This window comes from Dasypus novemcinctus, chromosome 8 (assembly GCF_030445035.2).
Source record: "Dasypus novemcinctus isolate mDasNov1 chromosome 8, mDasNov1.1.hap2, whole genome shotgun sequence".
Classification (NCBI taxonomy): Eukaryota; Metazoa; Chordata; class Mammalia; order Cingulata; family Dasypodidae; genus Dasypus; species Dasypus novemcinctus.
Genome location: NC_080680.1, coordinates 96,048,265 through 96,063,421, shown reverse-complemented (window position 1 = coordinate 96,063,421; position 15,157 = coordinate 96,048,265).

Sequence of the window (15,157 nt, the reverse complement as noted above, 5' to 3'; positions counted from 1 at the left end):
ATTGTGCAAGAGTAACCAGTAGTATTCAAGGAAGCTAAATACAGTCTCTATGACAAGCCTCAATAGTATAGCAGAGCTGCAGTAAAGTACCTTAGGTTTGGAAAGACACTGCTGACATGACATTGGATCCTAGTTTGGACTATATGACCATGGCCTAGCCAAGTATTATGAGACTGGAGCTGCCCATCATGAGTATTGTCAGATTCACTGGAGCTGAAAATATGTATATTATCATACCACCCAAGTCATTCTAGGTGAGTACAACGTCAATTCATTATATGATATATTGGTATATTCATCATACTTCACATTTGGGTTTGCAATTGAGGTGTTCAGAGAACAAAATAAGTTAAATATATAGATATCCTAGCCCCATGTCACTCACTTCCATTGCAGTCAAGTTTCTTATTTCAGCTCACATCTATGGACTCATTAGGATTTCCCATCTAATGGGAGATGAAAATTTTGATCCTGATTCACAAATGAGTTTGGGTGGATATGTCAGTGTGAATGGAATGTTAGCTACAACCCTACCCAAAGGTGGCCCTGAAAGACGCTGTTGTAAATAAACCCTCCTTTGGTGTAGAACTTCAAATAGCACTTATTTATCTTCTTTTTTCAAGATAGACGCTGTCTTAGGCAAGGATATATACTTATCCTTAGGCAGATGTTAATGAGTTGATTAGTTAGTAAAGGCTGTGTAAGGAACAAAATTAGAATATTGGAGATCAGGCATTATGGACACTATGGAGTGGTCCAGTGCTCCCACAATAGTCCCAGGAGCACAGAAAACAAGGTGGCTGTTATGACCCTTTGCATAGACCCAATAGTACAGATTACTTACTACAGATTATCTAGCTACTCTTAATCTGAATGACAGGCATGTCCTTAGCAGAGACTGGCACCAAGACCTTGAATATGTACCATTCTTCACATAGATAAACTAGTCACTTAGTGGAAAATTGATTACATCAGACATCTTCCACTCAGAATGAGCAGAATTCATCCATACTGGGATTGATACATTTTCAAAATACAGGTTTGCCTTCTTTGTTCATGTTCACTTGCCAACACCACTATGTGAGTTAATGACATGGGATTTGCTGACATGGAATTGCAAACAACATTGCCTTGGACCAAAGGACCTGTTTTATAGCCAAGGAGGTATGTTGATATGTATATTAATTTAGGATTTGCTGGGCTTGCCAGTAATCAAATCTTCTGGATGCTGATGGACTGATAGAACATTGGGATGGCTATAATGGGCCAGAAACAGTACTAGCTTGAACATGCTGTGGAGAAATGGGACATTGTCCTCCAGATTTTAAATATTGAATATTGGCCATTATATGTTTCTGTGTTCAGAATACACATGTCTAGGAACCAAGGTGTGGAACTAGGTGACCATTGACATGAGACAATCCCTCTGGTGACCACTGACATGAGACACAGAAATCCAAACACATTGTGTTCTCTCCTAATGTGTCTTTCATACCCTGGGCACTTACTCTCCTGGCAACTTTAGGTTCTGTGGGTTTAGGAGTATTGGTCTGTGATAGGGAGAGGGAATTTCTACAACAAGCACAAGAGGTGTTCCTAGTATCTTAAAATATGATAGCCAGTAATTTTAGTTAGATTCTTACTGCTTGAAGACATTGTCAAAGAAGCTACTTTAGAGTTCAGTACTTTCAAGGGAGGAATCAACCCAATTACCACCCTGAGTGCTTTCCGCCCGTTGATAACATTAAAGTGACAGTTGCCCTACCCTATGCAATCCACCAGGCAAGCCATCAGGAATAGATGTATTGGATGAGAGTGAAGGAAATCAATATGGATGGTAGAGGAAGGAGATGTTTCTGGGACATATTTCAACATTTTCTCAGAGGGTACACTGGATCCAGTGTTTGTTGTCCATAGCAGTAACCTGTTCATTAAGTATGTTTTATTGATTTTTCTGTTTTCCTTCCATCATTTTCCCCATTTCTTCACTTGTGCTTTCTATGATCCCAAATAAATGTGTTGATGTCCTGGTACTAAGTCCATCTCAGGTGTAATGCTGAATTTTATTATTTTTAAAAACAGGAAGCAACTATGGTAATCAGTCATTCCAGTTTGCCCAGGACTGTCCTGGTTGTAGCACTGAATGTCAAGCATTCTGGCACATCTCTCAGACCCAGGCAATCTAGGACAATTGGTCACTCTATGGAGCAACTGACACATATAAACTTGTTAGCTCTTTATAGACAGAGTCAGCTTGAAAGTGTAAAATTGTTACTGAGTGAATCAGCTGATTGTCTGATGTGCATAGACATCAATGCCATAACACCAACCAAAGAAAAGCAGCCAAGCAAGGAGACAGGAGATAAAACCCAAATTTGTGCCCCTAATGGAAAGACTAGTAGGATTTTTATGATAGCAGGATGAGATCACTTCTAGAAGTTGGTGTGATATGATGTGGCATTTAGGGCAGGGTTGGGTGGGATATGCACAATCATGCTTGTTCATATATCACATGTTCAGAACATGGCAGCTCTAGTATGACGGGAGGGGGGAGATTTTAAGGGTATATCACACTAGGTTACTTTTGCTTTTGCTTTGCACATGTGCAGGCAGCAATAACCAGTATTTTCTGGTTTTGTTTCACTTGAACTGGTTGAGAAAACAGAAATTAAAAAGAGGAATAGGGCATGACTAAGGGCTGGGGTAACTGCTGGGACCTTCCTAGGGTATAACTGGGTAAAGTAAGGCGAGTAAAAGACGATATGAGACTGGGGACAGTTTCAAAATATTTGAAAGTGGTAGAAAGGAAGTAAAGATGCCTGAAGTATTAGTACATGGTACTGTTATGATCAGTACCACTAATTCAGAGATACATTAAGCATGAATATGAAGTGATAGAAGAAGTAACGAAATTATACTGCTAAAATATTCTGAGAGTACTGAAAGTTTTGTTAAATAAGTATGGAAACAATGGTATCACACCAAAAATTAGACTGCTTATTACAGCAAAAAAAAGGTGAAGTGATCCTTGAAAAATTGTCAAATGTATCCTAAGTACGGTTAAATGAAAAATTCTATATTTCATCAAATTTCTGCTTTAGGAATATATTTTGCTTGTGTCAATTCATGTTTATACAAATATTTTTAGCATATTTTGAATATTTAAAAATCTTTTAAAAATACATTCCTTTGAGTTCATGGCAGTCTTTAAGGAATATTTAATTTTTTTGAAAACTAGAAGTCATGGGATTCTTTAGACTTATAAACTGACTTATCTGTATGAAATTTATTTTTAATAATTAATTATCAATGTTTCCATATTTGGAATAGAAATTTTCAGTTTTATACTGATTTCATCTGAATTCTTCAAACTTTCTTTCTATTATTTGTTTTTTACAATATATTAGGAAGTTGCCAATTTCTCAAGTAATACATTTCAGCTTACCAAGTTCTTTTATTTTATTACTGTCTTAGTAATAAATTACTGTCATAACAAAGCACCACAAATTGGGTCGCTTAAAACAAAAAAATATATTGTCTAAGTTCAGGAGGTTAGAAGTCCAAATCAGAGTGTTGAGAAGGCTATGATTCCTGTAGGGAAGAATGTGCTCCATGCTTCTCTCTCTTTGCTTCTGGCAGTGGCCTGCTGGCAACCCACAGTGTTCTCTGCCTCAGTTGTCACATGGTATTCTTCCTGCTGTCTCTGTGTCAAATTTTCTCTTCCTAAGAGGACACTAGTCATTCAATCAGAGCTCATCGTAATCCAATTTGGCCTCATCTTATCTAATAATATCTTTAAAGATCCCATGCCTAAATAGGATCTCATATGCAGGATCAGAGGTCAGAACTTGAATGTATCTTTTGGTTGAACACAATTCAATCCATAACAATTTCCTTTTAGCATTTGGGTTGACAATTTATAGATTTGGACATTCTATTGAATTATTTTGAATATATTGGTCTGGTTCTATGTAAGTAAAGTAGTACAGAGGCTCATGCTAAGGGATACCCATAATCTCTATTAGTTACCTCTTACCTTGACCCAGGATTTAAAAGATGGAGAAAGAAAAGTGTCTGTGGATTTGGTCTTGACCTTGGGGTAACTTCGATGGTTTATGCTTGAATGAAAGAGGATGGGTTTCAGAATCTGGCATTTAAAGAGGCCCTATTGTATTTCCAAACTCATGCTAGGCTCTAAGTGGTAGAAGAAAGGGGAGAAGTAAGCTATACAACCTCTGTCCTAGAATTGTTTGTGACTTTGGAGAAAGAATATGTCCCCAAAAATAGAGCAAATTCTGCTTGTGATAATATCTGTGGCATGGGGGTTGAGAACTGAGAAAACTGGGGAGGAGAGAACTTTTTATTTGTTCCTTGTAATTTTAAATTAAACAAAATTTTAAAGTAGCTTTAGATTACATAAATGTTACATCAAAAATATAAGGGGATTTCCCTATACCCCCAACCCTGCCCCTCCCACACTTTCCCACATTAACAACAACTTTCATTAGTATGGTACATTTGTTATACTTGATGAACACATATTGTAGCATTGCTACTGTCCATGGGCTATAGTTTACATTAATTTTGCCGAGCAGAATTTTATAGGTTTTGAAAAATGTATAATGGTCTATATCTGTCATTGCAATGCCATGCAGGGCAATTGCAATGTTCCCAAAATGCCCCCATGTTATACCCATTCTTTTCTCTCCCTCCCCTCAGAAACTCTGGTGACCACTGCCTACAGATCAATGATACAAGTTCTTCCATTGTTGGAATAATAATATGTCTACTTTAGTCCATAGTTGCATTCTCTTCTTACTTTTTTCATTCTTCCAAATTGAGGAATTGAGGATGATGATGCCTACTCTGTTTCTAATTGAGGCAGGACTTAGATCCCATGGGACAGGTGGATGAAATTGTCTCACCTGCAGTTGTAGATACCCCATTTTGTTTTGTTTTGTTTTGTTTGAATGGGCATTGTCCATCATCATCCATTGTTAGTTGTCTTGGGTGAGTCCAATTAACTGGACTCTCCTGAGATCCAGGGCTTGACTGGCATATGAACAGACCAAAGAGTTAAGTCTCTGGGACTTATATTTAACAAGTGTAATCTAATTATAGGTTCAAATGAAAGGTGCAGAAGAGCCATGTGTAGAGAAATTATAAGTGAATCTAACTCTGTTACATTAAGAAGCATATATTCCCAAGTAAGAACACTGACAGGGTGCCAAATTCCTGAGGTCACGTGTCCTACCTATAATGTCTAGATGTCTCTAGTGCCCTGAGGAGCCCTAGTGCTTGAGGCACTGTTTACTGGGGAAGTCAATGAGATCCTCCTGAGATATGCACAAGTGTAACTTCTGGAATAATCTCCGGACACACTGTGAAATCTTAGCTATAAAAATTCATTTGGCTTTAGTATTCCTCCTTTTGGTCAATGTATTTCTCCCAATGCATTGCTAGTTGGTACTTGTCAATAATGTCTCAGTGCTGCGGAGGCTCATTCCCAGGAGTCATATCCCACACTGGGGGTGGTGGTGGTGGGGAGATAGTGCAACATTATGCAGAGTTTGGCTTAGAGAGAGGCCACATTTGAGCAACCAGAAGGTTTTCAGGAGGTAATTCTTAGGCAATATTTAATACTAGGCTAAGTTTCAATTTAACAAGAAAAGGATCATAAGTACAACCATCAATACCAAGGGCCTGGCATAATGGTCTGTCCTCCTTTGTTAGGCACTTCCAAGATGCTTAGGGGATTCTTTCCACTCTATTAGAAAATGTAGCAGGATTTTGCAGAATGCGAATTCAATATTCTTTAGGTGCCCACCAAGACATGACCACGTGAACATATTCATTTGTCATAGAGGCATGCCCCAGGTACACCCCCCTCCACACATCCCCCCATCACCAACACCCCACACTAGTGATCCTCCCTTGCCACAGCTGTAACCCTTCTGCATTCCAAAAGGGATCAGAAAACTTTGAGAAGAAATCTGAAAAAATGGCCAATTTCTGGAAAGTAAGAAGAACTTAGGCACTATCCAGTCAATGGAGGTATTGATTAACATGTGTTAAACAACCTCATCAAATATCTGGGGGTTGACCAAGCTTCAGACATCACCCTCCAATAGTGTTGGGGTGATTGCCACACTTTACCTAATCTCTGGGTTAGAGTCTTAGCCTCCTTAGTGCAGTGACATGAAGAAAACATACTCCCTAACATTTGGCATACAGGCTCAACCCTCTGAGAGCAATAAATTGATGACCTGGCCATTCTCAATCCACGGGGGACAGGTCTACCCTCTTCAGAACTATGGGGCATCAACCTCAACATCCCTAACCCTTGAGGAATGTGCTTCACCCTCTCTGTACCTTGTGCAGCAAAACTCTCACCAAATTTTGGGTGGGAACATCCACCCCCTTCAACTGCTGGTGCAAACTCACCCTCTCTGTACACATGGATGGGGTTCCTCTTTTGGCCCAAGGTGATATATTAATTCCACACTTTCGCTTTCATGGTTTTCTCTTAAAGCTGTTTCTCCATCAATCTCTCCTTTCCATGTCCTTTTTAGTCCAAGCTGGCAGTGGTTTTGTTCATACAGCACTCTCAAAAACCTTGTTGGTTTAGCATGCAAGAAGCAGGGGTCCAAACTATCAAACAGTAAGACTTTACACAAATCTGTCCTAAATAACTGCATCTTCAAACCTGATTTACAAGCTCTAAGTCTATTTATGTCCTCCAGTGGGGGACTTTCACCTGGGAGCTTGACTTCCAGAGGTTTGGAATATCCAGAATCAGTTTCTACTTTCTTTGTGTCCAAATGTTCAGTCCTCAGCATATCTCTCTCATCTAGCATTTTCCTATAAGCTGCCAGCAGAAACCAAGCCACATTCTCCAGATTTACTTTGGAAATTTCTTCAGCTAAATGCCCAGCCTCACCATTTTCAAATTCTGATTTCCATAAAACACCAGGAGTTAATCTTGTTAATTTCCCTGCAACCTGAAAACACAGATTGCCTTTCCTGCAGTTTCCAATAATAGTTTCATAATTTACTTCTTTTTTTTAAAAAAAAAAGATTTATTTATTTATTTATTTATTTATTTATTTATTTATTTATTTATTTTTCTCCCCTTCGCTCCCCCCACCCCCAGTTGTCTGCTTTCTGTGTCCATTTGCTGTGTGTTCTTCTGTGACCACTTCTATCCTTATCAGTGGCACTGGGAATCTGTGTTTCTTTTTGTTGCATCATCTTGTTGTGTCAGCTCTCTATGTGTGTGGTGCCATTCTTGGGCAGGCTGTACTTTCTTTCATGTTGGGCACGTCTCCTTACAGGGCACACTCCTTGTGCACGGGGCTCCTTTATGTGGGGGACACCCCTGCGTGGCACGGCACTCCTTGTGCACATCAGCACTGCATGTGGGCCAGCTCCACACGGGTCAAGGAGGCCTGGGGTTTGAACTGTGGGCCTCCCATGTGGTAGGCAGATGCCCTATCCATTGGGCCAAGTCTGCTTCCCATCATTTACTTCTAAGGCATCATAAAAAGTCTCTTTAGCTTCTATATTGCTATCAACAGTCTCTTCAAAGCACTGTAGGTCTTTTCTTCCAAGTATCACACAATTCCTCCAAAAAATAACCCTTATCCATTTATAAAACCATTCCAGCATTTTGGTAATTGCAAAAGCGCACTACCTCACTCCCAGTACCAAATTCTGTATTAGTCAGCCAAAGGGGTGCTGATGCAAAATACCAGAATTCTACTGGCTTTTATAAAGGGTATTTATTTGGGGTAGGAGCTTACAGATACCAGGCCATGAAGCACAAGTTACTTCACTCACCAAAATCTATTTTCACTTATTGGAGCAAGATGGCTGCCAACATCTGCAAGGGTTCAGGCTTCCTGGGTTCCTCTCAACCCATGTCTTGCACCTTTCCAAGTTCAGGGTTCCTCTCTTCATGGGGCTGGCTTCTCTTTCCTATGTGTCCTTTCTTCCCAGGGCTCCAGCTTAAGACATCAGCATCAAACTCCAATATCAAAAATCTTCCAGCCTCAAAAAGCTCCAACACTTTCCTTTCCCATGACTTTTATCTATGACTACCTACCCTACTGACATGGCCCAATTAAAGCCCTAATCATAATTTTATTATGCCCATGTACAGATCAGTTTACAAACATAATCCAATATCTATTTTTGGAATTCATAACTATATCAAACTGCTACAGGAAGTAACGGTGCATTGACTGATCTACTGTACTGGAAGAACATAACATTTTGTTCTGTGGAGACAACTTAGATTTTTCTTAGGTCATACTAAGTAGTAAATAATTCATTAATCAATGAATTCTGTCAACCATACAATAGCAATAATATATCAATGATGTTAAATTGTTTTTAATTGGAAGATTCAAGTGTAATGATGATAAGAGTTAATATTTATTGTACATATATTATCCTTTTTCATGTGTTATAATCATCTAATTTTAATAACTTCTTGATAACAATAATTATATGCACTTTACAGCTGATGAAAGAAGTCTAGGAGAAGTTGCTTTACTTGCTCAAAGCCAACAGTTAATGACCAGCACAGCCCAATCTAATTCTAAGTACTGAATCCATGGGTTCCATCTCCTCACTCTACCATCTCTAAGAAAAGGCAACCCACAAGCCCCGTAGGGTCTCCCAAGTTAGAGAAGAAACTCACAATATGTGAAGTTAAAGCAAGATTCATGCTTTCATGGTATCAAGTATAAATGATGTGGGACTTTGCAATACCACACCTTTCTATATCTGGACCACAGTGTGCTGTTGGGAGAGACTGACTGAGTATATTGGCTTCATAGGCTTGGAGGAGGATTTAGCCATTGCTAGTTCCCAGGTGGAACTTTAAGCAGGCAGAAAGAAACCCAGGATTTCCCAGGTATATGTCTCTCTTGTACCCCAATCCCTGTGGTCACTGCTCAGGCTTGTCCCCAAGGTCTGCTAGAAAATTAGAGGCAATTAGCCTAATTTGATTCATTCCTTAAAAGGGAGCTTAGGGATATTTTCTGAATCCTCCCCATGGTTGGTAAAATCTTATCCTCCTACCTGCTTCTCTGGAGATCAAAGACATAGGAAGCTCTAGAGTTTGTGGATATAAAATATTCCTCTTACTCCTACATAACTGGTGTCTTCAACAAAAGCTAAGATCTCCAGAAACTGGAACAGAAAGTACTGAGCTCACCAGACTGGCTTAGATAAGGGTGAGCTGGAAATACTTCAGTGGGCAAGTTGTATCTTTGCCTGACCGTAGGTCAGCATGCATATTGCCAGTGGGTCTGTGTGGTAATTCTTTACATGTGAAATGTAGATATATGTATGTTTCCTTTGTCAATTTTATCCAAGATGAGGGTGTACATTTGTGACCATGTGTGTTGCTTATTGCTTGAAAGTGAAGGGGCAAGTAGGTTTAACTGATGTGTTTCTAGTATGAAATTTGTGTAAGGTATGTGACCTGTGTGTTTTTGTTGTTTTGCATGTGTGCCTGCATGTGTGAATCTAGACTCAGAGTATGAGTTACATATATATTATATATTATTCGAATGTGTATTTAGGTGTTTTAGATTTGTGTTGAGATGCTATAGTTATTAGAGTTTGTATGTGGTTGTGATGGTTATTTGTGTGTAGTGATTGTGTTCAATGTTGTGAATTATTTAAATGTTGAATTTATATGATTAGTGGGAAATTGAACCACATATTTACTGTCTTTTTAAGATTGATATAGATCAAATGTGGCTAAAAATCCCCAATCAGCAATTTAAGTGTGTGTTTCATGAGTGTGCTTTCAGAACTTCTGGTTGGCCTTTCTAAACTCAAATCTTTTCTTTCCTGTTTCTCAAATTCAAGTGCACTTTCACCACTGGGCAGGAATCACATTTTGGTGTACAAGAGCTCAGTGTCCTCAGTAAGTCAACCTTGGGTCCAACCCTTCTTCTGGCCCTTACATTTTTTTTTGTCTTTGGGAAATGACTCTCAGTTCTTGAGATTCTATTTTCCCACTGGTAAATAAAGGGTCACTACGCCTGCTCCATAATGCTATTTCGTAGATTACATGAGACAAAACGTAATTAGCTAACACAATGCTTGTTGTATTATTAGTTCTCAGTAAAGAAGTATTTTTACTGCCTTTCTGTAAATCCTGTGTGTGTCATGGAGTTTCCTTATTTCACCTAATCAGGGGATGATTATATTCAAGTCAGAGCAATAAGCCCATCCAAATTCTCCCTTTCACACCTCAGAGTCACGGCCTGATGCCTGTGTGCACCTCCTTATAGCACCAACCCAGCTACATTCTTCCTGCAAGGTCCTGCCTGAATCAAGGTTCCTAGTTGGTTCATGCCTTCTGATATTTCTTTGAGATCCTTGAGCTTGTAGTGAAGGCTGACAGAGCATATGTCAAAGAAAAACCACACCTAAGCATGTCAGGAACTGATACAACCAGTGCCCCCGAGCAATTATGTGGCCCTTTATGGGGTTTGCTGTCATGCTCCAGTATTTGAGGGAGGACGTTAGTCTTTATTCTCTCTTCAGGGCTATGTGTTTGGTAACTCTTACCTCTAGCTTAATGCTTCAGTCCAAAATACCTTAGATTTGGATTCCAATATTAAACAGCTAAGCCACCTTTTTTATTTTTTTAAAAGAAACTTTAGATTACACAAGTTATTCATCAAAAATACAGGGGGATTCCCATATACTCCATTTCTTTCCCCTCCCACACTGTTCCCCATTAACATCTTTGATTAGTGGGGTGTATTTGCTATAATTGATGAACACATATTGAACCATTGCTACTAATCATGGTCAACAGTTCACATTGTAGGTTTCACTTTGCTCTGCACATTTTTATAGGTTTTGACAAAATGTGAAATGGACTGTATCCATCATTGCAATGTCATTTAGAATAATACCAATGTCCCCAAAAATGCCACACCTTACACCCATTCTTCTTTCTCCCTCTGGTGACCACTACCTTTATATCAATGTTAGAAGATCTTCCATTGCTAGAATAATAAAAGTCTACTTTTCTCCATAATTGCTTTCCCCCTTATGTCTGTTCATTCTTCAATCTTGAGGATTTTAGGATGGTGATGTCCACTCTGTTTCTGATTGAGAGGGGAGGTAGATCCCATGGGTCAGATAGATGGAACCATCATGCTCGCAGTTGTACACATTCTCTGTTTTTGGGGATGGGCATTGTCCATCATCATCCATTGTTAATTGTCCTGGGTGAGTCTGATGAATGGAGAGTAGGTGTTGCAACACGGCTGAAATTCAGGTGAGCCATCTTATTTAAACCATTTATCTCTTTGACCCAAGTTGTCATATTCAGAAAATAAAGGTTATAATATATACCTTGTATACCATATACTCTCTAAACAACTAATTGTTTGGAGAGAAGTTAAATCTTGTGAAAACTCTTCATAAATTTTATGATGTATAAACTTGAGTAGTAAATTTTCTAACCGGGTAGCTAAGGACATTTTGCACAAAGGTAATGACTTAAAACAGTGTGACTGCTTATTCTAAGCAATGAGAGGTACGGTTTCTAAGCAAAGTGGTCTAGAGTATGGGTTCTGGTAGGACAAACTTATACTGTAATTCCATCTGTTGTATATACCAAGTATGTACCTTTGCATACTATATAATGCACATTTTTACTTTCTCATACTTAAAAAGAGTATAATGATATCTATTTATTAGGGCTATAGAGAGTACTTAATTAGAATTAAAATCCTTGGATGGCATATTACCTTACATAGTATATTTTAAGGATAAGTATTTGGCATGATTATTAATGTTGATATGCAAAAGTGAATTGGACAATTCTGTTACAGGGAGTTTTAAATAACTCTGGTCATCGAGGACACAACCAATTTCATTATAAGCCTATGATCAAGATTTAGTAATTCTGATCCAACTTAGAGATTTACACAACCCTTTTTACATGGTGCCTGATTCATATTTCAGTCTGCTGCATTCAGCTCACAATAGGTTGGCTTGAAGGGAAGGCAACGCAGAAATAAAGGTAGAAACACAAGAGGGGAGACAAACCTGGGACCAGGGGACTCACAGCTTCTGGAACTGAGGGCCTCAACCCTAGTTTTTCCATCGCATTTATTGGTAAACTACCAAGCAGCTGTTTGCTGTCTGAACTGCAACATCATTTACAATAACAGGGACCAACAGCACCATCTTCAATAGAACAGGTGTAACATTTACAATAAGAAACAGGTAAGTCAGTTTCCCACAACACAGCCATAGTAAAGTATTGAGGTTTGAACTTGATGTGCTATGAAAATTTAAATTTCTTCATTTATTGTTCACTACTATATAGTAGGTGCTTACTATAGTGCCTGGGATTACATTGTTAAAGATATTTGTTTTTTTTAGAAATAACTCTTGATTATTGTGTTTGATGTATCATGGGAGCCAGAATGGACAGACAGTTGTGAGAAAAAAACAAATATAACTAAAAATTAAGAATTTTCATGTGAAAAAGGACATTACCATAGTGTTATGGCCATGTACACTATTTCCAGGTTTCTGACCTTTTTCACTTTCCTTTATTCCAGCATAGACAAAACAGCAGTATGAAGAGGGAAAATGAGTGGTGTGTCTAAATTCCTCCTCCTGGGACTCCCCATCCGACCAGAGCAGCAGGGCGTGTTCTTTGCCCTCTTCCTGGGCATGTACCTCACCACGGTGCTGGGGAACCTGCTCATCAGGCTGGACTCTCGCCTCCACACCCCCATGTACTTCTTCCTCAGCCACCTGGCTTTCACAATTGTGTCTTTTTCTCTGTCACAGTTCCAATGATGTTGATGGACATTCAGACTAATCACAAATCCATCCTATATGCAGGGTGCTTTTCCCAGGTGTATTTTTACATATTATATGCTTCTGTTGACAGTATTCTTCTTGCAGCAATGGGCTATGATAGCTGTTTGGCCATCTGTCACCCACTGCACTACATCACCATCATGAGGGAGGAGCTGTGTGTCTTGTTGGTGGCTGGATCCTGATTTTTCTCTTGTATTCATGCACATTTGCACACTTTTTTTTGGCACAACTGTCATTCTGTGCTGACAATACCATTCCCCACTTCTTCTGTCCTCTCACAGCCCTCCTGAAGCTGGCTTGCTCAGATGCCAGGGGGGAATGCTTTTAATCCTGTCATTGTGTAGTACCTTGGGCTCTTATATTCATGTTGTGACCACTGTCCTGAAGGTCCCCTCCACCAAGAAATTCTTCAAAGCACTTTTCTACCTGTGGCTCCCATCTCTTTGTGGTGTCTTTATTCTATGGGACACTTGCATGTGTGAGTTTTTCTCCTCATCAGTCAACTCCAATAACAAGGACATAATTGCTTCTATGTTGCATGCAATAATTACCCCCATGCTGAACCCCTTCATATACAGTTTGAGGAATAGAGATATGAAACATGCTCTGAGAATACTTGCCAATAAGGTTATCTTCTTTAAGTGACAATTAGTCCTATTTGTCATTGCTTTTTTTTTTCAGTCGTGAGCACTATCAGATATATCACCTTTAAATAATGTATGATTGACAATTTATATAACTTTAAGAGAATGTGTATTCTCTTGCTGGGTACATTGTTTTTAATATGTCACCTAGGTCAAGATTTTTACTTGGGTTGTTAGATCTCCTTTATGCTTAATTTTTGTCTTCTTGTTCTATCTCTTCCATAAGATTCATTTGTTCAATATCTCCCATTAGGATTGTGAGTTTTTCTATTTCCTCTTTTAGATTTCCATTTTTTATGTATTTTGAAACTGTGTTATTGAAGACACTGATTCAGTGTTGTGATATATTACTGTTGGACAGATTTCTTTATGTAGCAATATTCTGAACTTGGCTTGCTTCATCTTGCATGTTGAATGTACACATCTCTTTCCAGCACCAGATTCAATGACATCACACTGGTTGATTTAAATTTCCTGTATTGGTTCTGGAAGGTAGATTTGTGTACCCCAGAAAAAAAAACATTAATCTATTACTGTGGATGTGAACCCATTGTAAATAGTACTTTTGAAGATGCTATTTTTGGTTGGGATGTGGCCCGATTGAATGAGATTGGGCTTTAATTCTGTTTCTAGAGGTTTCATGAAAAAAGGCAATGGGAAGCTGGAACTAAATGGAATCTAGAAGAATAAGGAAAGGATCACAATATTTGACAGGAAAGCAAAAGAATGCCAAAGAGTTCCAGCCCTCCAGAAAGCTGCCAACACCAGGAGGAAGGAAGCCTTCTAGCCTCTGAAACTGTGAATCAATAAATTTTTGTTGTTAAGCCAACATATTTCATGGTATATATGATTGCAGCTGAGAAACTAAGATGGTGTGAATATTTATACCATGGAAATTGGCAGTTTCTACAAAGCAAGTCTCCACCTCCCACCCCTCAGGAAGCCAGTTGGTATTTATTTGAAAACATCCTTTATAATTAGAAGACATTTCTCTTCATCTCTAGCAATGCCTCCCACTTTAAAATCTATTTCTTCTGATATTAGCTTTCTTTTGGTTACGGTCTACATGTTATTTTTATATCTTTTTATTTTAAACCTTTCTATGCCCTTCCATCTCTGATATGCCCATAGTAGACAGTTAGGTTTTGTTCTATTTATGTAGGTTGGCAATCTTATTGTTATTCTGGAATATTTAGCCTATATACAGTTAATGTAATCATAATCTATTTGATTTATATTTTCCATATTATTATGTTTTCTACTGAATGAATTTTTTCATTATTTTCTCTTATTTCCCTCTTTTGATTAATAATGTATTTTAGTCATTTTGTCACATTTATTAACTTGTTAGTTATACATTTACTTTTCTTTTTTTGCTTACTCTAGAGAATACAACTTGCATTTTTGACTTGTATACTGTCAAATGCAATGTATTACATTAACCCCTCTTTAATATGCTTGAACTGCAGAACACTCAATCTCTTTTTTTTATTTAAAAAATTTTATTGAAGTATATTATTCACACATGAAAATATATGTGTGTACAAGTTGTGAACTTGTAAAATAAACATGCATATAACCATACAGAGTTCCCATACATCACCCTACCGCCAACACCGTGCATTATGAAACAT